The sequence below is a fragment of the Oncorhynchus tshawytscha genome, linkage group LG16 (genome assembly GCF_018296145.1).
Source record: "Oncorhynchus tshawytscha isolate Ot180627B linkage group LG16, Otsh_v2.0, whole genome shotgun sequence".
Lineage (NCBI taxonomy): Eukaryota > Metazoa > Chordata > Actinopteri > Salmoniformes > Salmonidae > Oncorhynchus > Oncorhynchus tshawytscha.
In genome coordinates, this window is record NC_056444.1 from 88,664,130 (window position 1) to 88,690,922 (window position 26,793).

The window sequence follows — 26,793 nt, forward strand, 5'->3', positions numbered from 1 at the left end:
TTAAACACCTACATTAAATACCCTGGTTTAATACCCTGGTTAAATACCCTGGTTAGATACCTAGGTTAAATAACCTGGTTAAACACCTATATTAAATACCCTGGTTAAATACCCTGGTTTAATACCCTGGTTTAATACCCTGGTTAAATACCCTGGTTAAATACCCAGGTTAAATACCCTGGTTAAATACACTGATTAAACACCATGGTTAAATACCTAGGTTAAATAACCTGGTTAAACACCTACATTAAATACCCTGGTTAAATACCCTGGTTAAATAACCTGGTTAAACACCTACATTAAATACCCTGGTTAAATACCCTGGTTAAATACCTAGGTTAAACACCCTGGTTAAATTCCTAGGTTAAATACCCTGGTTAAATAACCTGGTGAAACACCTACATTAAATACCCTGGTTAAATACCCTGGTTAAACACCTAGGTTAAATACCCTGGTTAAACACCTACATTAAATACCTTGGTTAAATACCCTGGTTAAATACCTAGGTTAAACACCCTGGTTAAATTCCTAGGTTAAATACCCTGGTTAAACACCCTGGTTAAATACCTAGGTTAAATAACCTGGTTAAACACCTACATTAAATACCCTGGTTAAATACTATGGTTAAATACCTAGGTTAAATACCCTGGTTAAATACCTAGGTTAAATACGCTGGTTAAATAACCTGGTTAAACACCTACATTAAATACCCTGGTTAAATACCTAGGTTAAATAACCTGGTTAAACACCTACATTAAATACCCGGGCTAAATAACCTGGTTAAACACCTAGGTTAAATACCCTGGTTAAACACCTACATTAATTACCCTTGTTAAATACCTACATTAAATACCCTGGTTAAATACCCTGGTTAAATAACCAGGTTAAACACCTACAATAAATACCCTGGTTAAATACCCTGGTTAAACACCTAGGTTAAATACCCTGGTTAAATACCCTGGTTAAATAACCTGGTTAAACACCTACATTAAATACCCTTGTTAAATACCTACATTAAATACCCTGGTTAAATACCCTGGTTAAACACCTAGGTTAAATACCCTGGTTAAATACCCTGGTTAAATACCCTGGTTAAATAACCTGGTTAAACACCTACATTAAATACCCGGGTTAAATAACCTGGTTAAACACCTAGTTTAAATACCCTGGTTAAACACATACATTAATTACCCTTGTTAAATACCTACATTAAATACCCTGGTTAAATACCCTGGTTAAATAACCTGGTTAAACACCTACAATAAATACCCTGGTTAAATACCCTGGTTAAACACCTAGGTTAAATACCCTGGTTAAATACCTAGGTTAAATACCCTGGTTAAATAACCTGGTTAAACACCTACATTAAATACCCTGGTTAAATACCCTGGTTAAACACCTAGGTTAAATACCCTGGTTAAATACCCTAGTTAAATACCTAGGTTAAATACCCTGGTTAAATACCCTTGTTAAACACCTAGGTTAAGTACCGTGGTTAAACACCTAGGTTAAATACCCTGGTTAAATACCCTGGTTAAATACCTAGGTTAAATACCCTGGTTTAATACCTAGGTTAAATACCCTGGTTAAATACCCTGGTTTAATACCTAGGTTAAATAACAGGTTTAAATACCCAAATTAAATACCCTGGTTAAATAGCCTGGTTAAATACCCTGGTTAAATCCCTAGGTTAAATACCTCGGTTAAATACCCAGATTAAATCCCTAGGTTAAATCCCTAGATTAAATCCCTAGGTTAAATACCCAGATTAAATCCCTAGGTTAAATACCCAGATTAAATACCTCGGTTAAATACCCAGATTAAATAACATGTTTAAATACCCTGGTTAAATGCATTTTTCAAATTCTTTACAACTGTACTTCCAAATACATTTACATTTTGAACTATTTGTCTTTTCAAATTCAATATATCTGATTACTTACCTCGAATATATGTGTAAATAATTGAGATATTTAGAATAGTATTTCAACACAGATTTTAAAACCTGTGGTCTTTGCAGGAATGTGAGTTTTTGATTGGTTAATGAGACCTCTTGGCCCGCCCTCTCTTTACAGCAGCTGTTCATTGGACTGTCCAGAGGCACAGAGCTGGTCGGTCTAGTGGAGGTGACAGAACGTTGCAGATAGAAATGTAACCAATAGATCTGACACCTTCTGACAGACAACCATGTCTGTTCTAGACTACACATTTCTATGTGAACGTTGTGTAACGTTGAGCCCTTGTAAACCACAGAGCCTAGTCAGACAAACTCACATCTCTTCTATTCCTCTCCACTCCCCTCCTTACCTCTCCTCCTCCCTCCTACTTCCCCTCTCCTCTTCCCTCCTTCCCATCCCCTCCTCCCTCCTACTTCCCCTCTCCTCCTCCCTCCTACTTCCCCCCTCCACTCCTCTCTCCTCTCCCTCAGGTAATGGAAGGAGCCCCCTCAGATCAGCTCCTCCAACAAGAACAACTACCACAGTACTACAGTCAACAACCCTCGGTACTGGTCTCTCTCCTCTCCTCTCCTCTCCTCTCTCTCCTCTCCTCTCCTCTCCTCTCCTCTCCTCTCCTCTCCTCTCCTCTCCTCTCCTCTCCTCTCCTCTCCTCTCCTCTCCTCTCCTCTCCTCTCCTCTCCTCTCTCCTCTCCTATTTTGTGAATCATTAATGTGACTCCACATTTGACAAAATGGCCACCGTGTGTCAATATATCGTCTGTCTGTCTGTTGCTTATGTTATGATGTAATTGTCTCAGTGTCAGCGGTTTCATCATCATCATCATCATCATCATCATCATCATCATCATCATCATCATCTTCTTGTGTGTTTTATGTTTTGGTGTTTGGTCCCTATCGCCTTCTCATTTCAGCTACAGCCTATTCTGCAGTGTGTACCTGCATACCTCACCCCCCTCACCAATCCCATACCTCACCCTCCTTACCCAACCCCATACCTCACCCCTCCTCACCCCTCCTCACCAACCCCATACCTCACCCCTCCTCACCCCTCCTCACCAACCCCATACCTCACCCCTCCTCACCAACCCCATACCTCACCCCCTCACCAATCCCATACCTCACCCTCCTTACCCAACCCCATACCTCACCCCTTCTCACCCCTCCTCACAACCCCATACCTCACCCCTCCTCACCCCTCCTCACCAACCCCATACCTCACCCCCCTCACCAACCCCATACCTCACCCCCTTCACCCCCCTCACCAACCCCATACCCTCACCCCTCCTCATCCAACCCCATACCCTCAATCCTCCTCACCCAACCCCATACCTCACCCCTCCTCACCAACCCCATACCTCACCCCTCCTCACCAGCCCCATACCTCACCCCTCCTCACCCAACACCATACCTCACCCCTCTCACCCAACACCATACCTCACCCCTCCTCACCAACCCCATACCTCACCCCTCCTCACCCAACACCATACCTCACCCCTCCTCACCCAACACCATACCTCACCCCTCCTCACCAACCCCATACCTCACCCCTCCTCACCCAACACCATACCTCACCCCTCCTCACCCAACATCATACCTCACCCCTCCTCACCCAATCCCATACTTCACCCCTCCTCAACCAACCCCAGTCCCTCACCCCTTCTCACCCAACCCCATACCTCAGTCCCTCACCCCTCCTCACCCAATCCCATACCTCACCCCTCCTCACCCAATCCCATACTTCACCCCTCCTCACCCAACACCATACCTCACCCCTCCTCACCCAACACCATACCTGACCCCTCCTCACCCAACACCATACCTCACCCCTCCTCACCCAACACCATACCTCACCCCTCCTCACCCAACACCATACCTCACCCTCCTCACCCAACATCATACCTCACCCCTCCTCAACCAACCCCATACCTCACCCCTCCTCACCCAACACCATACTTCACCCCTCCTCACCCAACACCATACCTCACCCCTTCTCACCCAACACCATACCTCACCCCTCCTCACCCAACATCATACCTCACCCCTCCTCAACCAACCCCATACCTCACCCCTCCTCACCCAACACCATACTTCACCCCTCCTCACCCAACACCATACCTCACCCCTTCTCACCCAACACCATACCTCACCCCTCCTCACCCAACCTCATACCTCACCCCTCCTCACCCAATCCCATACTTCACCCCTCCTCACCCCAACCCCAGTCCCTCACCCCTCCTCACCCAACCCCATATCCCAGTCCCTCACCCCTCGTCACCCAACCCCATACCTCAGTCCCTCCCTCCCCCTCCCTACCCAACCCTTCTCCCTCCCCCTCAGACTCTCTTTGACCTCTGCCCTCTAGGCAACAGACCAGCGAATGCGAACGAACGGTTTGGACGTTGTGGGACTCCGGCCGTTTGATCTGATCATCCCCTTCACCATCCAGAATGGAGAGATCACAGGTACACACACACACACACACACACACACACACACACACACACACACACACACACACACACACACACACACACACACACACACACACACACACACACACACATAGCAGACCGGATTTAGCCGCGTCCTCTGAATTTTTCAACGACTTCTAATAAAAGGAAAAACAAGCCAGTCCGTTGTCTTCGTCCCTAGGTGATGTGCGCATGCCGTCAGGTAAGACAGCCAAGCCAGACATCACAGACAATAAGGACGGGACGGTAACGGTTAAATACGCTCCGACTGAGGCCGGCCTGCACGAGATGGACATCAAATACGACGGGATACACACCCCTGGTACGGCCAACACACACTACACACATCCCTGGTACGGCCAACACACACTACACACACCCCTGGTACGGCCAACACACACTAGACACACCCCTGGTACGGCCAACACACACTACACACACCCCTGGTACGGCCAACACACACTACACACACCCTGGTACGAACAACACTATACATACACCCTGGTACGGCCAACACACACTACACACACCCCTGGTACGGCCAACACACACTACACACATCCCTGGTACGGCCAACACACTACACACACCCTGGTACGGCCAACACACACTACACACACCCTGGTACGGCCAACACACACACACACCCCTGGTACGGCCAACACACACTACACACACCCCTGGTACGGCCAACACACACTACACACATCCCTGGTACGAACGACACACACTACACACACCCTGGTACGGCCAACACACACTACACACACCCCTGGTACGGCCAACACACACTACACACACCCCTGGTACGGCCAACACACACTACACACACCCTGGTACGGCCAACACACACTACACACATCCCTGGTACGAACGACACACACTACACACACCCCTGGTACGGCCAACACACACTACACACACCCCTGGTACGGCCAACACACACTACACACACACCCCTGGTACGAACAACACTACACACACATCCCTGGTACGGCCAACACACACTACACACACACCCCTGGTACGAACAACACACACTACACACACCCTGGTACGGCCAACACACACTACACACACCCTGGTACGGCCAACACTACACACACACCCCTGGTACGGCCAACACACACTACACACACCCCTGGTACGGCCAACACACACTACACACACCCCTGGTACCGCCAACACTACACACACACCCCTGGTACGAACAACACTACACACACACCCCACGAACAACCCTGGTACGGAACAACCCCACAACACTACACACACACCCCTGGTATGAACAACACTACACACACACCCCTGGTATGAACAACACTACACACACACCCCTGGTACGGCCAACACTACACACACACCCCTGGTACGGCCAACACTACACACACACCCCTGGTATGAACAACACTACACACACACCCCTGGTATGAACAACACTACACACACACCCCTGGTACGAACAACACTACACACACACCCCTGGTACGGCCAACACTACACACACACCCCTGGTACGAACAACACTACACACACACCCCTGGTACGAACAACACTACACACACACCCCTGGTACGGCCAACACTACACACACACCCCTGGTACGAACAACACTACACACACACCCCTGGTACGAACAACAACACTACACACACCCCTGGTACGAACAACACTACACACACCCCTGGTACGAACAACACTACACACACACCCCTGGTACGAACAACACTACACACACACCCCTGGTACGAACGACACACACTACACACACACCCCTGGTACGGCCAACACACACTACACACACACCCCTGGTACGGCCATCACACACTACACACACACCCCTGGTACGAACAACACTATACACACACCCCTGGTACGAACGACACACACTACACACACACCCCTGGTACGAACAACACACACTACACACACACCCCTGGTACGAACAACACTACACACACCCCTGGTACGAACGACACACACTACACACACCCCTGGTACGGCCAACACACACTACACACACACCCCTGGTACGGCCAACACTACACACACACCCCTGGTACGGCCAACACACACTACACACACACCCCTGGTACGAACAACACTACACACACACCCCTGGTACGGACAACACTACACACACACCCCTGGTACGAACAACACTACACACACACCCCTGGTACGAACAACACACACTACACACACACCCCTGGTACGAACAACACTACACACACACCCCTGGTACGAACAACACACACTACACACACCTCTGGTACGAACAACACTACACACACACCCCTGGTACGAACAACACTACACACACACACCCCTGGTACGAACAACACACACTACACACACACCCCTGGTACGAACAACACTACACACACACCCCTGGTACGAACAACACACACTATACACACCCCTGGTACGAACAACACTACACACACCCCTGGTACGAACAACACTACACACACACCCCTGGTACGAACAACACTACACACACACCCCTGGTACGAACAACACACACTACACACACCCCTGGTACGAACAACACACACTACACACACCCCTGGTACGAACAACACACACTACACACACCCCTGGTACGAACAACACTACACACACACCCCTGGTACGAACAACACACACTACACACACCCCTGGTACGAACAACACACACTACACACACCCCTGGTACGAACAACACACACTACACACACCCCTGGTACGAACAACACTACACACACACCCCTGGTACGAACAACACACACTACACACACCCCTGGTACGAACAACACTACACACACACCCACGAACAACACACACACACACCCCTGGTACGAACAACACACACTACACACACCCCTGGTACGAACAACACACACTACACACACCCCTGGTACGAACAACACACACACACACACCCCTGGTACGAACGACACACACTATACACATCCCTGGTACGAACAACACTACACACACCCCTGGTACGAACAACACTACACACACACCCCTGGTACGAACAACACACACTACACACATCCCTGGTACGAACAACACTACACACATCCCTGGTACGAACAACACACACTACACACACCCCTGGTACGAACAACACACACTACACACACCCCTGGTACGAACAACACACACTACACACACCCCTGGTACGAACAACACACACTACACACACATCCCTGGTACGAACAACACACACTACACACACCCCTGGTACGAACAACACACACTACACACACCCCTGGTACGAACAACACACACTACACACACCCCTGGTACGAACAACACACACTACACACACACCCCTGGTACGAACAACACACACTACACACACCCCTGGTACGAACAACACACACTACACACACCCCTGGTACGAACAACACTACACACACACCCCTGGTACGAACAACACTACACACACACCCCTGGTCTGAACAACACACACTACACACATCCCTGGTACGGCCAACACACACTACACACACACCCCTGGTACGAACAACACACACTACACACATCCCTGGTACGGCCAACACACACTACACACACACCCCTTGTACGAACAACACTACACACACACCCCTGGTACGAACAACACACACTACACACACCCCTGGTGCGAACAACACACACTACACACACCCCTGGTACGAACAACACACACTACACACACCCCTGGTACGAACAACACACACTACACACACCCCTGGTACGAACAACACACACTACACACACCCCTGGTACGAACAACACACACTACACACACACCCCTGGTACGAACAACACACACTACACACACCCTGGTACGAACAACACACACTACACACACCCCTGGTACGAACAACACTACACACACACCCCTGGTACGAACAACACTACACACACACCCTGGTACGAACAACACACACTACACACATCCCTGGTATGGCCAACACACACTACACACACACCCCTGGTACGAACAACACACACTACACACATCCCTGGTACGGCCAACACACACTACACACACACCCCTTGTACGAACAACACTACACACACACCCCTGGTACGAACAACACTACACACACACCCCTGGTACGAACAACACTACACACACACCCCTGGTACGAACAACACACACTACACACACCCCTGGTACGAACAACACACACTACACACACCCCTGGTACGAACAACACACACTACACACACCCCTGGTACGAACAACACACACTACACACACCCCTGGTACGAACAACACACACTACACACACCCCTGGTACGAACAACACACACTACACACACCCCTGGTACGAACAACACTACACACACACCCCTGGTACGAACAACACTACACACACACCCCTGGTACGAACAACACTACACACACACCCCTGGTACGAACAACACTACACACCCACCCCTGGTACGAACAACACACATTACACACACCCCTGGTACGAACAACACACACTACACACACCCCTGGTACGAACAACACACACTACACACACCCCTGGTACGAACAACACACACTACACACACCCCTGGTACGAACAACACTACACACACACCCCTGGTACGAACAACACACACTATACACACCCCTGGTAAGAACAACACTACACACACCCCTGGTACGGCCAACACACACTACACACACCCCTGGTACGAACAACACTACACACACACCCCTGGTACGAACGACACACACTATACACATCCCTGGTACGAACAACACTACACACATCCCTGGTACGAACAACACACACTACACACACCCCTGGTACGAACAACACTACACACATCCCTGGTACGAACAACACACACTACACACACCCCTGGTACGAACAACACACACTACACACACCCCTGGTACGAACAACACACACTACACACACCCCTGGTACGAACAACACACACTACACACACCCCTGGTACGAACAACACTACACACACACCCCTGGTACGAACAACACACACTACACACACCCCTGGTACGAACAACACACACTACACACACCCCTGGTACGAACAACACACACTACACACACCCCTGGTACGAACAACACTACACACACCCCTGGTACGAACAACACACACTACACACACCCCTGGTACGAACAACACACACTACACACACACCCCTGGTACGAACAACACTACACACACACCCCTGGTACGAACAACACACACTACACACACCCCTGGTACGAACAACACACACTACACACACCCCTGGTAAGAACAACACACACTACACACACCCCTGGTACGAACAACAACACACACTACACACACACCCCTGGTACGAACAACACACACTACACACACCCCTGGTACGAACAACACACACTACACACACCCCTGGTACGAACAACACTACACACACACCCCTGGTACGAACAACACTACACACACACCCCTGGTACGAACAACACACACTACACACATCCCTGGTACGGCCAACACACACTACACACACACCCCTGGTACGAACAACACACACTACACACATCCCTGGTACGGCCAACACACACTACACACACACCCCTTGTACGAACAACACTACACACACACCCCTGGTACGAACAACACTACACACACACCCCTGGTACGAACAACACTACACACACACCCCTGGTACGAACAACACTACACACACACCCCTGGTACGAACAACACACACTACACACATCCCTGGTACGGCCAACACACACTACACACACACCCCTGGTACGAACAACACACACTACACACATCCCTGGTACGGCCAACACACACTACACACACACCCCTTGTACGAACAACACTACACACACACCCCTGGTACGAACAACACTACACACACACCCCTGGTACGAACAACACACACTACACACATCCCTGGTACGGCCAACACACACTACACACACACCCCTGGTACGAACAACACACACTACACACATCCCTGGTACGGCCAACACACACTACACACACACCCCTTGTACGAACAACACTACACACACACCCCTGGTACGAACAACACTACACACACACCCCTGGTACGAACAACACTACACACACACCCCTGGTACGAACAACACTACACACACACCCCTGGTACGAACAACACACACTACACACACCCCTGGTACGAACAACACACACTACACACACCCCTGGTACGAACAACACACACTACACACACCCCTGGTACGAACAACACACACTACACACACACCTGGTACGAACAACACACACTACACACACCCCTGGTACGAACAACACACACTACACACACACCCCTGGTACGAACAACACTACACACACACCCCTGGTACGAACAACACTACACACACACCCCTGGTACGAACAACACACACTACACACACACCTGGTACGAACAACACACACTACACACACCCCTTGTACGAACAACACTACACACACACCCCTGGTACGAACAACACTACACACACACCCCTGGTACGAACAACACTACACACACACCCCTGGTACGAACAACACTACACACACACCCCTGGTACGAACAACACACACTACACACATCCCTGGTACGGCCAACACACACTACACACACACCCCTGGTACGAACAACACACACTACACACATCCCTGGTACGGCCAACACACACTACACACACACCCCTTGTACGAACAACACTACACACACACCCCTGGTACGAACAACACTACACACACACCCCTGGTACGAACAACACACACTACACACATCCCTGGTACGGCCAACACACACTACACACACACCCCTGGTACGAACAACACACACTACACACATCCCTGGTACGGCACACTACACACACTACACACACACCCCTTGTACGAACAACACTACACACACACCCCTGGTACGAACAACACTACACACACACCCCTGGTACGAACAACACACTACACACACACCCCTGGTACGAACAACACTACACACACACCCCTGGTACGAACAACACACACTACACACACCCCTGGTACGAACAACACACACTACACACACCCCTGGTACGACACAACACACACGAACACACACACACACACCCCTGGTACGAACAACACACACTACACACACACCCCTGGTACGAGACAACACACACTACACACACACCCCTGGTACGACAACACACACTACACACACACCCCTGGTACGAACAACACTACACACACACCCCTGGTACGAACAACACTACACACACCCCTGGTACGAACAACACACACTACACACACACCTGGTACGAACAACACACACTACGAACAACACACACACCCTGGTACGAGACAACACACACTACACACACCCCTGGTACGAACAACACACACTACACACACCCCTGGTACGAACAACACACACTACACACACCCCTGGTACGAACAACACACACTACACACACCCCTGGTACGAACAACACACACTACACACACACCCCTGGTACGAACAACACTATACACACTAACATTAACAGTACACATAAACACACACATAATGACTGTGGGTAAGCCAGTTCACTCTCAAAATCAAATCAAATCTTATTGGTCACATACACATGGTTAGCAGGTGTTAATGCGAGTGTAGCGAAATGCTTGTGCTTCTAGTTCCAACAGTGTAGTAATATCTAACAAGCAATATCTAACAATTTCACAACAACTACCTAATACACACAGATCTAAGTAAAGGAATCGAATTAACAATATATAAATATGTGGATGAGCAATGTTAGAGCGGCATAGACTAAGATACAGTAAAATAGTATAGAATACAGTATATACATACGGTGGGGCAAAAAAGTATTTAGTCAACCACTAATTGTGCAAGTTCTCCCACTTACAAAGATGAGAGAGGCCTGTAATTTTCATCATAGGTACACTTCAACTATGACAGACAAAATGAGAAAAAAAATCCAGAAAATCACATTGTAGGATTTTTAATGAATTTATTTGCAAATTATGGTGGAAAATAAGTATTTGGTCACCTACAAACAAGCAAGATTTCTGGCTCTCACAGACCTGTAACATCTTCTTTAAGAGGCTCCTCTGTCCTCTACTCGTTACCTGTATTAATGGCAACTGTTTGAACTTGTTATCAGTATAAAAGACACCAGGCGGTGATACAGCCCGCCAGGATGCTCTCAATTGTGCATCTGTAGAAGTTTCGGAGGGTTTTAGGTGACAAGCCAAATTTCTTCAGCCTCCTGAGGTTGAAGAGGCACTGTTGCGCCTTCTTCACCACGCTGTCTGTGTGGGTGGATCATTTCAGTTTGTCCGTGATGTGTACGCTGAGGAACTTGAAACTTTCCACCTTCTCCACTACTGACCCGTCAATAGGGATAGGGGGGTGTTCCCTCTGCTGTTTCCTGAAGTCCACGATCATCTCCTTTGTTTTGTTGACGTTGAGTGAGAGGTTATTTTCCTGGCACCACACTCCCAGAGCCTCACCTCCTCTTCTGATAAACAGTCACATACATATCTTTATTTAGAGGGTTGTTGGTTGTTGAGTCAAAGGTGTTTCTAACATGGATTGACTCAGGGGGTGAATACTTATCAAATCAAGGTGTATTAGGGTTTAATTTTTCATTCATCTTCTTCTTCCTCTCCCCACTCTCTCCTCACTCTCTCTCCTCCTCTCCCCACTCTCTCTCCTCTCTCTCCTCTCCCCACTCTCTCCCCTCTCTCTCCTCTCTCTCTCCCCACTCTCTCCCCTCTATCTTCTCTCTCTCTCTCTCTCTCTCATCTCTCCTCTCTCCTCTCCCCCTCTCTCTCCTCTCTCTCCCCTCTCTCTCCTCGCTCTCTCTCTCCCCTCTCTCCCCTCTCTCTCTCTCTCTCTCTCTCTCTCTCTCATCTCTCTCCCCTCTCTCTCCTCTCTCCCCTCTCTCCTCTCTCTCATCTCTCCCCTCTCTCTCCTCTCTTCTCTCTCTCATCCCTCTCTCCCCTCTCTCTCCCCTCTCTCTCCTCTCTCCCCTCTCTCCTCTCTCCTCTCTCTCTCTCCTCTCTTCTCTCTCTCATCCCTCTCTCCCCTCTCTCTCCCCTCTCTCTCCTCTCTTCCTCTCTCCCCTCTCTCCTCTCTCTCTCCCCTCTCTCCCTCTCTCTCTCCTCTCTCCCCTCTCTCCTCTCTCTCTCCTCTCTCTGTAACAGGTAGTCCACTCCAGTTCTATGTGGACTATGTGAACAGTGGGAACGTCAGTGCGTACGGGCCGGGCCTGATCCACGGGACCGTCAACAAACATGCCATGTTCACCGTCAACACCAAGGATGCAGGAGAGGGTAGGACACACACAAGCACATGCACTCATGGGAAACCAGCCAATCAACACACACGTAACACACAATTAGTAACAGTAAATTATAAATCAATCATAAGCACAATAAATATGAGCTGTGTTGGTTCACGAACAGAGCTGATGTGTATAATTTATATCTTGTATAACTTTTCTCTCTCTCCTGTGTAGGTGGTCTGTCGCTGGCCATGGACGGTCCATCTAAAGCCGACATCAGCTGTGTGGATAATCAGGATGGAACATGCTCTGTGTCCTACCTGCCTGTCCTACCTGGACAGTACAGCATCCTGGTCAAATACAATGACAAACACATCCCTGGCAGCCCCTTCTCAGCCCACATCACAGGTAACACACACATCCCAGGCAGCCCCTTCTCTGCCTGCATCACAGGTAACACACACTCCCCTTCTCTGCCTGCATCACAGGTAACACACACATCCACTTCTCAGCCCGCATCACAGGTAACACACACATCCCAGGCAGCCCCTTCTCTGCCTGCATCACAGGTAACACACACATCCCAGGCAGCCCCTTCTCTGCCTGCATCACAGGTAACACACACATCCCAGGCAGCCCCTTCTCTGCCTGCATCACAGGTAACACACACATCCCAGGCAGCCCCTTCTCTGCCTGCATCACAGGTAACACACACATCCCAGGCAGCCCCTTCTCAGCCTGCATCACAGGTAACACACACATCCCAGGCAGCCCCTTCTCAGCCTGCATCACAGGTAACACACACATCCCAGGCAGCCCCTTCTCAGCCTGCATCACAGGTAACACACACATCCCAGGCAGCCCCTTCTCTGCCTGCATCACAGGTAACACACACATCCCAGGCAGCCCCTTCTCTGCCTGCATCACAGGTAACACACACATCCCCTTCTCAGCCTGCATCACAGGTAACACACACATCCCAGGCAGCCCCTTCTCTGCCTGCATCACAGGTAACACACACATCCCCTTCTCAGCCCACATCACAGGTAACACACACATCCCAGGCAGCCCCTTCTCTGCCTGCATCACAGGTAACACACACATCCCAGGCAGCCCCTTCTCTGCCTGCATCACAGGTAACACACACATCCCCTTCTCAGCCTGCATCACAGGTAACACACACATCCCAGGCAGCCCCTTCTCTGCCTGCATCACAGGTAACACACACATCCCAGGCAGCCCCTTCTCAGCCTGCATCACAGGTAACACACACATCCCAGGCAGCCCCTTCTCTGCCTGCATCACAGGTAACACACACATCCCCTTCTCAGCCTGCATCACAGGTAACACACACATCCCAGGCAGCCCCTTCTCTGCCTGCATCACAGGTAACACATCCTTTAAGGTGTATGTGAGAAATGGGGACATGAGAATGTGTGGATGTCATGGGTGTACAAAATAGCCTTGTGTGGACTCTAAAAAAAACATTTCAATGGACCCCCCTGCCCTGTCTGTCTCTCAGTGACGGCTCTGCTGCTGACATCCCATAATGATAATATTCTCTCTGTCTCCTAGGTGATGACTCTATGAGGATGTCCCATCTGAAGGTGGGCTCTGCTGCTGACATCCCATTGGACATTGGAGAGCTGGACCTGAGTCAGCTGACTGCTTCTCTGACCACGCCCTCAGGCCAGGAGGAACCCTGCCATCTCAAGATGCTCCGCAATGGACACGTCGGTCAGTGTGTGTGTTGGGGCACATGGTGTGTGTTCCTCTGTTAAACAGAAACAGCCTATCAATCACACCTGATTTAAAATGCCTCAGCCATAAGAGTCCAACTATAAAAATAGAATAAAGTCTACCGACAGATTGTGGTCCTCATTCTCAGAAGCTCCACCGACTCTAACTTTCCTGCTCCAGGCATCTCATTTGTTCCCACGGAGATTGGACAGCACCTGGTGAACATCAAGAAAAACAGACACCATATTCCCAGCAGCCCCATCACTGTGATGATCAGCCAATCAGGGATCGGCGACGCCAGCCGGGTGCGTGTGACTGGCCAGGGCCTCAGCGAGGCCAAAACCTTTGAACCCGCTGAGTTCATCATCGACACACGCAAAGCAGGTTAGTGATGGTGTGTGTTTGGTGAGTTCATCATTGACACACACAAAGCAGGTCAGTGAGGGTGTTTGGTGAGTTCATCATTGACACACACGAAGCAGGTCAGTGAGGGTGTTTGGTGAGTTCATCATTGACACACATGAAGCAGGTCAGTGAGGGTGTTTGGTGAGTTCATCATCGACACACATGAAGCAGGTCAGTGATGGTGTTTGGTGAGTTCATCATCGACACACACGAAGCAGGTCATTGATGGTGTGTGTTTGGTGAGTTCATCATCGACACACACAAAGCAGGTCAGTGATGGTGTTTGGTGAGTTCATCAGCACACACGAAGCAGGTCAGTGATAGTGTTTGGTGAGTTCATCATCGACACACATGAAGCAGGTCAGTGATGGTGTTTGGTGAGTTCATTATCGACACACACGAAGCAGGTCAGTGATGGTGTTTGGTGAGTTCATCATCAGCACACATGAAGCAGGTCAGTGATGGTGTTTGGTGAGTTCATCATCGACACACATGAAGCAGGTCAGTGATGGTGTTTGGTGAGTTCATCATCGACACACATGAAGCAGGTCAGTGATGGTGTTTGGTGAGTTCATCATCGACACACATGAAGCAGGTCAGTGAGGGTGTTTGGTGAGTTCATCATCGACACACATGAAGCAGGTCAGTGAGGGTGTTTGGTGAGTTTACCATCTGCTGATCTGTCCTTATCAGCCATCTACTTAATGTGTTTGAGAGGTGCAATATACACTTGGCACTTAAATCTCACTGGGTTGATTGCTTTCATTTTACTCTTGCGACTCTATCCCACTCTTGCTTGTGCCATTCGTTTTTTCCCGCGAAAACGTTTGTAGTGACCTCTCAAACACACTCCAGTAATTGCTGAAATGGGCTCAATGGAATATAAAGATTTTCCGGTGCATCTGTCAGAATGCCACTTCTTAGTTGGGGATTTAACTAATGTCACAACAAAGACAAACATTTAACTAACGTCACAACAAAGACAAACATTTAACTAACGTCACAACAAAGACAAACATTTAACTAACGTCACAACAAAGACAAACATTTAACTAACGTCACAACAAAGACAAACATTTAACTAACGTCACAACAAAGACAAACATTTAACTAACGTCACAACAAAGACAAACATTTAACTAACGTCACAACAAAGACAAACATTTAACTAACGTCACAACAAAGACAAACATTTAACTAACGTCACAACAAAGACAAACATTTAACTAACGTCACAACAAAGACAAACATTTAACTAACGTCACAACAAAGACAAACATTTAACTAACGTCACAACAAAGACAAACATTTAACTAACGTCACAACAAAGACAAACATTTAACTAACGTCACAACAAAGACAAACATTTAACTAACGTCACAACAAAGACAAACATTTAACTAACGTCACAACAAAGACAAACATTTAACTAACGTCACAACAAAGACAAACATTTAACTAACGTCACAACAAAGACAAACATTTAACTAACGTCACAACAAAGACAAACATTTAACTAACGTCACAACAAAGACAAACATTTAACTAACGTCACAACAAAGAGAAACATTTAACTAACGTCACAACAAAGACAAACATTTAACTAATGTCACAACAAAGACAAACATTTAACTAACGTCACAACAAAGACAAACATTTAACTAACGTCACAACAAAGACAAACATTTAACTAACGTCACAACAAAGACAAACATTTAACTAACGTCACAACAAAGACAAACATTTAACTAACGTCACAACAAAGACAAACATTTAACTAACGTCACAACAAAGACAAACATTTAACTAACGTCACAACAAAGAGAAACATTAACTTCAGATTTTTTTGAATGAAAAATATTTAAATTTGACATGTTGATTTTAAATTGTCTGGGTGTCCTTCTCTTGATACACTTTATACAAGAGAACTTGACCCCAACAGTAAGGAGTAAATATAGCTGCGAGCAGCAATGAACGGGGTTCACAGAATGACAGAAAGGACACAATATCAACAAAGCAACACTATCATGTAGGAAATATGCGACCCGATTCTGGAAACTAGGTGTATGTCCCAAGTTACAACTTCACAGGAGAGCTGTTTGAACGTTAAAAAAAAATGTTTTTATCAAAAAGCGTTTTAGGCAGAAATGCCTTCTGGAACATGTGAACTTTCTTGTGCCTTAATATCAAACTTATATGCCATCTGTAAATACAAATACAATTGTTAAATTACAAGCCTAGTTGGTTTAGCCATAGAAATAGTGAGCAACCTTCCCATTAGCCATGATTGGCTGAGATAATGTGTGGGCTGGACATGCCAAGAGATGAGTTTGGATTGGTCTGCCATATAGCATGCATCTGTCTATTGGAGCTGGTCAATATGTTTAGGTAATCGTGTCAAACACAGCTTTTTTATGTATTGTGTATTAAAACTGCATAAACCTAACGTCAAGATAAAGTCTACTGTTAGCTAGCTAACGTTAGCTGGCTGGCTCACTAGCTAATGCTATGTCTATGCTCTCCACTTTCTGGAGGACTGAGTTTTGAAATAAGTGGAATTCAAGTATGATAGCTAAGGAGATGGAGAAAACACCAGTCTGGATTACATCGTCAAACTAAGGGCAACCATGCATGGTATGAGACAGGAGACATGTCAAACCATCATGTAAGATAGTCTAGCTAGCTACATTTTCAGTTATTACACAGTTTTAATTTTGACAGAAAGTGGTTTCATTTCAAGTGTACTGTTAGCTAGCTAACGATAGCTGGCTGGGTTGCTAGCTAACGTTGGGTATGATCTTACTCTTCGTATCTCGTATCTCTTCGCTTGACTAGTTAAAGCCGTAGAACCTGGTTGGTTAGCTACCTGTTGGTTCATATAGGGTAGTAACTTCATGAGTTGTGATTATGGTCCATTGTTTAGCTAGCTAGCTAGCTACAAGTCTTAACAAAAGACTCCACTCTAATTTTGACAAAGTATTTTAATTTCAAGTTAGTGTTCTGTGAGCTAACAAGCTAATGTTAGCTGGCTGGCTCGCTAACTAACGTTAGAATTCATTGTTTTGTAGCTATCTAGCTACATTTCTTTTTTTTCTTTTTTGTTGAATTTTACCTGTTTTTTTCTCCCCAATTTCGTGGTATCCAATTGTTTAGTAGCTACTATCTTGTCTCATCGCTACAACTCCCGTACGGGCTCGGGAGAGACGAAGGTTGAAAGTCATGCGTCCTCCGATACACAACCCAACACAGCGCCATCCAACCCGGAAGCCAGCCGCACAAATGTGTTGGAGGAAACACCTGGGGCACTTCCAGATTGGATTTTTCTCAGGCTTTCGTCTGCAACATCAGTTCTGTTATACTCACAGACAATATCTTTACAGTTTTGGAAACGTTAGAGTGTTTTCTATCCAAAGCTGTCAATTATATGCATATTCTAGCATCTTGTCCTGACAAAATATATTTAAAATGGGAACGTTTTTTTTCCAAAAATGAAAATACTGCCCCTAGAGTCGCAACAGGTTAACCTCTTTGTATATTAACCTCTCTGGGAAATGTGGGACGGTAGCGTCCCACCCCGCCAACAGCCAGTGAAAGTGCAGGGCGCCAAATTCAAAACAACAAAAATCTCATCATTTGATGATCTTCATCAGATGACACTCATAAGACTTCATGTTACACAATACATGTATGTTTTGTTCGATAAAGTGCATATTTATATAAAAAATCTAATTTTACATTGACACATTACGTTCAGTAGTTCTAAAACATGCTGTGATTTTTCAGTCACATCAATTTACAGAAATACTCATCATAAATGTTGATGAAAATACAAGTGTTATACATGGAATTAGAGATATACTTCTCCTTAATGCAACCGCTGTGTCAGATTTTTTTTAAACTTTACGGAAAAAGCAAACCATGCAATAATCTGAGTACAGTGTTCCGACACCAAGGCAGCCAAAAAGATATCCGCCATATTGTGTAGTCAACATTAGTCTGAAATAGCATTATAAATATTCACTTACCTTTGATGATCTTCATCAGAATGCACTCCCAGGAATCCCAGTTCCACAATAAATGTTTGATTTGTTCGATAAAGTTCATTTATGTCCAAATAGCTTCTTTTGTTAGGGCGTTTGGTAAACAAATCCAAACGCTCATGCAGGTCGAGCCGAACGTCGGACGAAAAGTTCAAAAAGTTATATTACAGGTCGTAGAAACATGTCAAACTAAGTATAGAATCAATCTTTAGGATGTTTTTATCGTACATCTTCAATAATGTTCCAACCGGAGAATTCCTTTGTCTGTAGAAAAGCAATGGAACTAGAGCTAACTCTCTCATGACCGTGTGTCACGAGCCTGTGGCACTCGGCCAGACACCTGATTCATTCCCCTCTCATTCAGCCCCCCTTCATAGCAGAAGCCTCAAACAAAGGTCTAAAGACTGTTGACATCTAGTGGAAGCCTTAGGAAGTCCAATATGACCCATTTACACTGTATATTGGAATGGAAAAGAGTTGAAAAACTACAAACCTCAAATTTCCCACTTCCTGGTGTGATTTCTCTCAGATTTTTGCCTTCCATATGAGTTCTGTTATACTCACAGACATCATTCAAACAGTTTTAGAAACTTCAGAGTGTTTTCTATCCAATACTACTACTAATATGCATATATTCACATCTGGGACAGAGTAGCAGGCAGTTTACTCTGGGCACCTTATTCATCCAAGCTACTCAAAACTGCCCCCAGTCACCAAGAAGTTAACAAAAGACTCTCGTCTTAGTGTGCCAGAGCGCAGAATAACTGATGAATTTACCAACGCTCAGCACCCGTTGAATATGTCCGGTGTCAGTAAACGTCAGCAACAAAGCGTAATTAAATTGTTGCCAGCAGCAGTGTTACAGTCACCAACGCTCTGGATAACATGAAAACTGCCTAACCAGCTCTGCTAGGGGGAGTAAAATGGTCAGAGTGGGGTGTTCTCTCATTATGTGTCTGGAAGTAGCTAGCTAATGTTAGCCAGTTAGCTTGGGTGCTTAACTGTTGTTGTGAGGTCAGAGCTTTCGGAACAACCCTACTTATTGAACAGAGCGTCCAGTGCGTGCTCTGAACAAGAAACACTCTGAATTTACGAACGGACAATATGACAACACTGTTGCAGTCACCAACACTCAGGAAAACAGAGTGTAACAGCCTAACCAGCTCTCCTGGCACGAATAATGTTCAGTGAGCTGTTCTCTCTCTCTTAGATGTCTGGAAGTAGCTGGCAAGTTTGTGCAGAATGGTTGGATCAACCCTTAATGAGATGGGTGGGGCTAAGGCTTAAGAGGGTGTGAACAATGCTGAATGGGGGTAGATAAAGGGCCCTCCAATAGTAGTACCAACTCAATATCAGGAAGGTGTTCCTAATGCTGAATGGGTGTAGACAAAGGGCCCTCCAATAGTAATAACAACTCAATATCAGGAAGGTGTTCCTAGTGTTTATTATACTCAGTGTATATGCATTATAAGAAAAAGAAAAGTAGGGTAGAATACCTACATTCCCACATAAATGCTTGAACATGTATTACTTGTCATTACAATGTTTTATGTGCTAAAATTCAGTCAATGTCTACTGGATAATAAGTCAAATAAATAAATAAAAGTTTGGAATATCTTCATCCGTTGTCCAGCTGTTGCATTTTACAGAACACTATTATTAACCTTTTAGCAATTTAGACAACCATTTCTACTTTAATTATGTCATACTTAATTTGTCTTTTGTTTCATGATTTATTTATTTATTTTATTTGTTTTACTCTTAACACTGTATGTATTAGCTGATCTAATCAAATCTGGGATTAATAATGTTTTTATCTTAGTCTGTTATCTTAGATTATTTCATTTTATCTTGAAGTGTGTTGAGATTTTGACTTTGACTTTAGATGAAGTTTGATGTGATTTGCTTTAGTCTATGGGGGTCTGAGTCTGTCCATTGAGGGCCCCAGTAAGGTGGACATTAACACTGTGTCTCTGTCTGTTAGTAGGCTATGGGGGTCTGAGTCTGTCCATCGAGGGCCCCAGTAAGGTGGACATTAACACTGTGTCTGTGTGTAGGCTATGGGGGTCTGAGTCTGTCCATCGAGGGCCCCAGTAAGGTGAACTTTAACACTGTGTCTGTGTGTAGGCTATGGGGGTCTGAGTCTGTCCATCGAGGGCCCCAGTAAGGTGGACATTAACACTGTGTCTGTGTCTAGGCTATGGGTGTCTGAGTCTGTCCATTGAGGGCCCCAGTAAGGTGGACATTAACACTGAGGACCAGGAGGATGGCACCTGTAAGGTCACCTACTGCCCTACTGAACCAGGAAACTACATCATCAACATCAAGTTCACTGACCAGCACGTACCAGGTAATATATAATAATATAGTACATAATAAAGTCGTCGATTCTTTTGAATAATATTATAAATTGTGTATCTGAACAATTTAAATAAGTGTGTGTATATGTGTGTGTGTGTTTGTAGGGAGTACGTTCACGGTGAAGGTGACAGGAGAAGGGAGGATGAAGGAGAGTATCACCAGGAAGAAGGGGGCAGTGTCTGTTGCTAACGTGGGCAGCCAGTGTGACCTCAGCCTCAAGGTCCCAGGTATGGGGATTCCAACTGGATAGCAAAAACAGTGATATAGGTATCATGGATATCATGTAAGCATCATTTTCCGGTATCATGCTTAATTTTATTTTTTATTTAACTAGGCAAGTAAGTTAAGAACAAATTCTTCTTTTCAATGACGGCCTAGGAACAGTGGGTTAACTGCCTGTTCAGGGGCAGAACGACAGATTTGTACCTTGTCAGCTCAGGGATTTGATTGCAACCTTTCAGTTACTAGTCCAATGCTCTAACCACTAGGCTATGCTGCTGCCCTGATGATGGGATGACAGAGCTCTGGTTAATGATGGGATGGCAGAGCTTTGCTTAATGATGGGATGGCAGAGCTTTGCTTAATGATGGGATGACAGAGCTTTGCTTAATGATGGGATGGCAGAGCTCTGCTTAATGATGGGATGGCAGAGCTCTGCTTAATGATGGGATGACAGAGCTCTGCTTAATGATGGGATGGCAGAGCTCTGCTTAATGATGGGATGACAGAGCTCTGCTTAATGATGGGATGGCAGAGCTCTGCTTAATGATAGCTCTGCTTAATGATGGGATGGCAGAGCTCTGCTTAATGATAGCTCTGCTTAATGATGGGATGACAGAGCTTTGCTTAATGATGGGATGGCAGAGCTTTGCTTAATGATGGGATGGCAGAGCTCTGCTTAATGATGGGATGACAGAGCTCTGCTTAATGATGGGATGGCAGAGCTCTGCTTAATGATGGGATGACAGAGCTCTGCTTAATGATGGGATGGCAGAGCTCTGCTTAATGATAGCTCTGCTTAATGATGGGATGGCAGAGCTCTGCTTAATGATAGCTCTGCTTAATGATGGGATGACAGAGCTTTGCTTAATTACACCTACAGAAAATACATTTAGCAACAGAATGTGGAGAATGAACAGAGTACATCTTCTGGACATGAAATGTATTAAATACAGAAATGAAAAAATGACAACCTTTTACCATTACAAATGTAGACGTAGAGGACAGAGAAAAGCCAACCCCCAATATAATTGGGGATGCCTTTAAGGTATACATTAGGAGAACAATAATCTCATACTCAGCAATAGTTAAATCTATTATAGAAATTACAATTAAAGAAAATTAAATCACTATCTTAGAAAAATACCATAAAGAATATTTACAAGGTAAAGAAGAACAGGTCTGAATACAATCTTTGACTTTTGAAGAGAGACAACAAAACAGGTTCAACTCAAATAAAGCATACTAGTTAATGCCAAATAAACCCGGTAGACATCTCACAGCTCTCACAAAACTAATACATGCTAAACCAGTTATAATGTTAAAAGATGAAGATACAAAAGCAGTAATTAGAAACAACAGTGAGATTAATGACAATGTTAACAGCTTCTATGTATAGAAATCAGAATTAAACAACAGTGAGATTAATGACAATGTTAACAGCTTCTATGAAAATGTATGGAAATCAGAATTAAACAACAGTGAGATTAATGACAATGTTAACAGCTTCTATGAAAATGTATGGAAATCAGAATTAAACAACAGTGAGATTAATGACAATGTTAACAGCTTCTATGAAAATGTATGGAAATCAGAATTAAACAACAGTGAGATTAATGACAATGTTAACAGCTTCTATGAAAATGTATGGAAATCAGAATTAAACAACAGTGAAATTAATGACAACGTTAAAAGCTTCTATGAAAATTAAATCAGAAATAAACAACAGTTGAACGGATCCTATAGCCTTCTTAGACCCAGCAGTTATTATTAAAAATAGAGAAGAAATATTAGATACTGTTAACTTTATTACGGAGAAAAGCACCAGGAATGGATGGCTTTCCCATAGAATTCTATTCAATATTTTGGGACAAAGTAGCCCCCTGTCAGGTATACTCCGTCTCCGGCCTCTAGGTCACCATCGTCTCGCGCACTTGCGCTCCATGACACTCACCTGGACTTCCTCACCTCCTTGATTATCTTCCCTATATCTGTCACTCCCCTTGGTTCTTTCCTCAGGTGTTATTGACCTGTTTTCAAGTCGGTGCGTTGTTTGTGTTGTGTTTATTTTTAAATGTATTTATTGAAACACTCACTCCCTGAATTTGCTTCCCTACTCTCAGTGCACTCGTTACACCCCCCTATTTACACAAATGACAACACACATTTCATTCAATTCAGTACTTCCTATTTCCATGTATCAAACAGTTATTTCAGTTTCAATTAACACCAGGAGAATCCGGAGTCCCCTGCTGATTATAGTCCCATACATTTAATAAACTGTGACAATAAATAATAACAAAGCTCATAAGCAATATACAGTCAAAAGTCTGACCAGACTTGATACATATCAATCAAACAGGGTTTATTAAAAAATAGACACTAACACATACAAGAACATATTTTACTTAAAAACAATAAACAAAAAAACAAGATATAGATTCATCAATAATAGTTGTTGATGCTGAAAAGTCTTGAATGGCCTTTTCTATTCAAAACCTTGGAAGCTTTCAACTTTCTAGCCGCAATTAGAAATGTTATTAAAAATATTATATACATGTCCTATAGCAAAAATATACACAGATAATACATTATCTAATGAAATTGCTTTAGAAAGGGGAACAAGACAGGGATGTCCCCTCTCCCCCTCCTGATTGCACTGGCATTGAATCGCTTGCAGAAAGAATTAGACAGGATCAGTATTGATGAACGTAACAGGTATCAGTTTTGGTAAACAGATGATCTCCTGATATATCTGACCAGTATTGAAAACATTTCCAGAATAATAACATTTCAGAATAATAAAATAATAACATTTCTTAGGTTACAAAATGTATGTGGAAAAACATGAAGTAATGGCAATTGAAAAAAAAGAATAACTCATGATGTACAGCAATACTTTAAATGGACCACAACAAATATGAAATACTTTTACAAGTTTTACAAATCTTTTACAAGATTTACAAGTGTTAACAAACAAATATACACTGAACAAAAATAAAAATGTAAGACGTGAAGTGTTGGTTCCATGTTTCACGAGCTGAAATAAAACATCCCAGAAATGTTCCATTTGCCCTCAGAACAGCCTCAATTCATCGAGGCATGGACTCGACAAGGTGTCGAAAGCTTTCCACAGGGATGCTAGCCCATGTTGTCTCCAATGCTTTCCACAGTTGTGTCAGGTTGGCTGGATGTCCTTTGGGTGGTGGGCCATTCTTAATACACACGGGAAACTGTTGAGTGTGGAAAAACCCAGCAGTGTTGCAGTTCTTTACACAAACTAGTGCGCCTGGCACCTTCTACCATACCTCGTTCAAAGGCACTTAAATATTTTGTCTTGCCCATTCACCATCTGAATGGCACACATACACAATCCATACCTCAATTGTCTCAAGGCTTAAAACACAACCCTATGGAACAATCCCTGGATAACTTTTCAGAATTCAATGATAAATTGGTCCACATGGAAAACTAAAGGCATAGAAACCGTAAATTACTTGATAATAGGAAATACAATTATTTCCATGAAATAATTCAAAAGTAATTTTAGACTGACCAAATACATGCAATTTAAAAGTTACACATCATGAAATGTATTTTTGAAGTCTTTTGGACATCATAGCAACCTTGAGGGAATCTTATTTGAAGTCTTTTGGACATCATAGCAACCTTGAGGGAATCTTATTTGAGTCAGAAAAGGATGTTCATAATGATAAGGAAGATGTACAAAACCTTGTAGAGAGCCACACTGACAGTCTCTTTGAAAAAAAGATTAACTATTGGAACCAAGACTGGAAAAGAACTGATATTGGCACAAGATGGAGGGAAAGTTGGAGCATAACTAACAAAAATACAGTTAACAAAGATATACGTTTAATTCAGTATAAACTAATGTATATCATTTATTACACAAGAGAAGAAATTCACAAAATCTACAGCACTAAGGCAGAGTCATGTCTTTAGTGTAAAACTAACAATTAGTCAATAATCCATGCTTTCTGGGAATGCTATAAAGTCTGGAAGTTGTGGGCCGAGCTAAAAAGTTGTCAACTTTGTAAACATACTTTTAATCCGCCTGTCTGCATATTTCAAGACATGACATATGGGGGTGTAATGAGATACCCAATGTGCTGGACAATTCATATTTCAAGACATGACATATTTTTTTGAAAATTGTATTTCACCTTTATTTATCCAGGTAAGCTAGTTGAGAACAAGTTCTCATTTACAACTGCGACCTGGCCAAGATAAACAGATGGGCTATGTAGTACTATTGCTGGAGTACGTGCTACGGGTGGGTGTTGTTATGGTGACCAGTGAGCTGAGATAAGGCGAAGCTTTACCTAGCATAGACTTTTAGATGACCTGGAAC

General features: G+C 45.0%; 1 pseudogene; it reads left to right on the forward strand.

Moving 5' to 3' along the window:
* LOC112236628 overlaps window positions 1–26,793 on the forward strand; it is a 157,352-nt pseudogene that overhangs the window by 109,873 nt on the left and 20,686 nt on the right.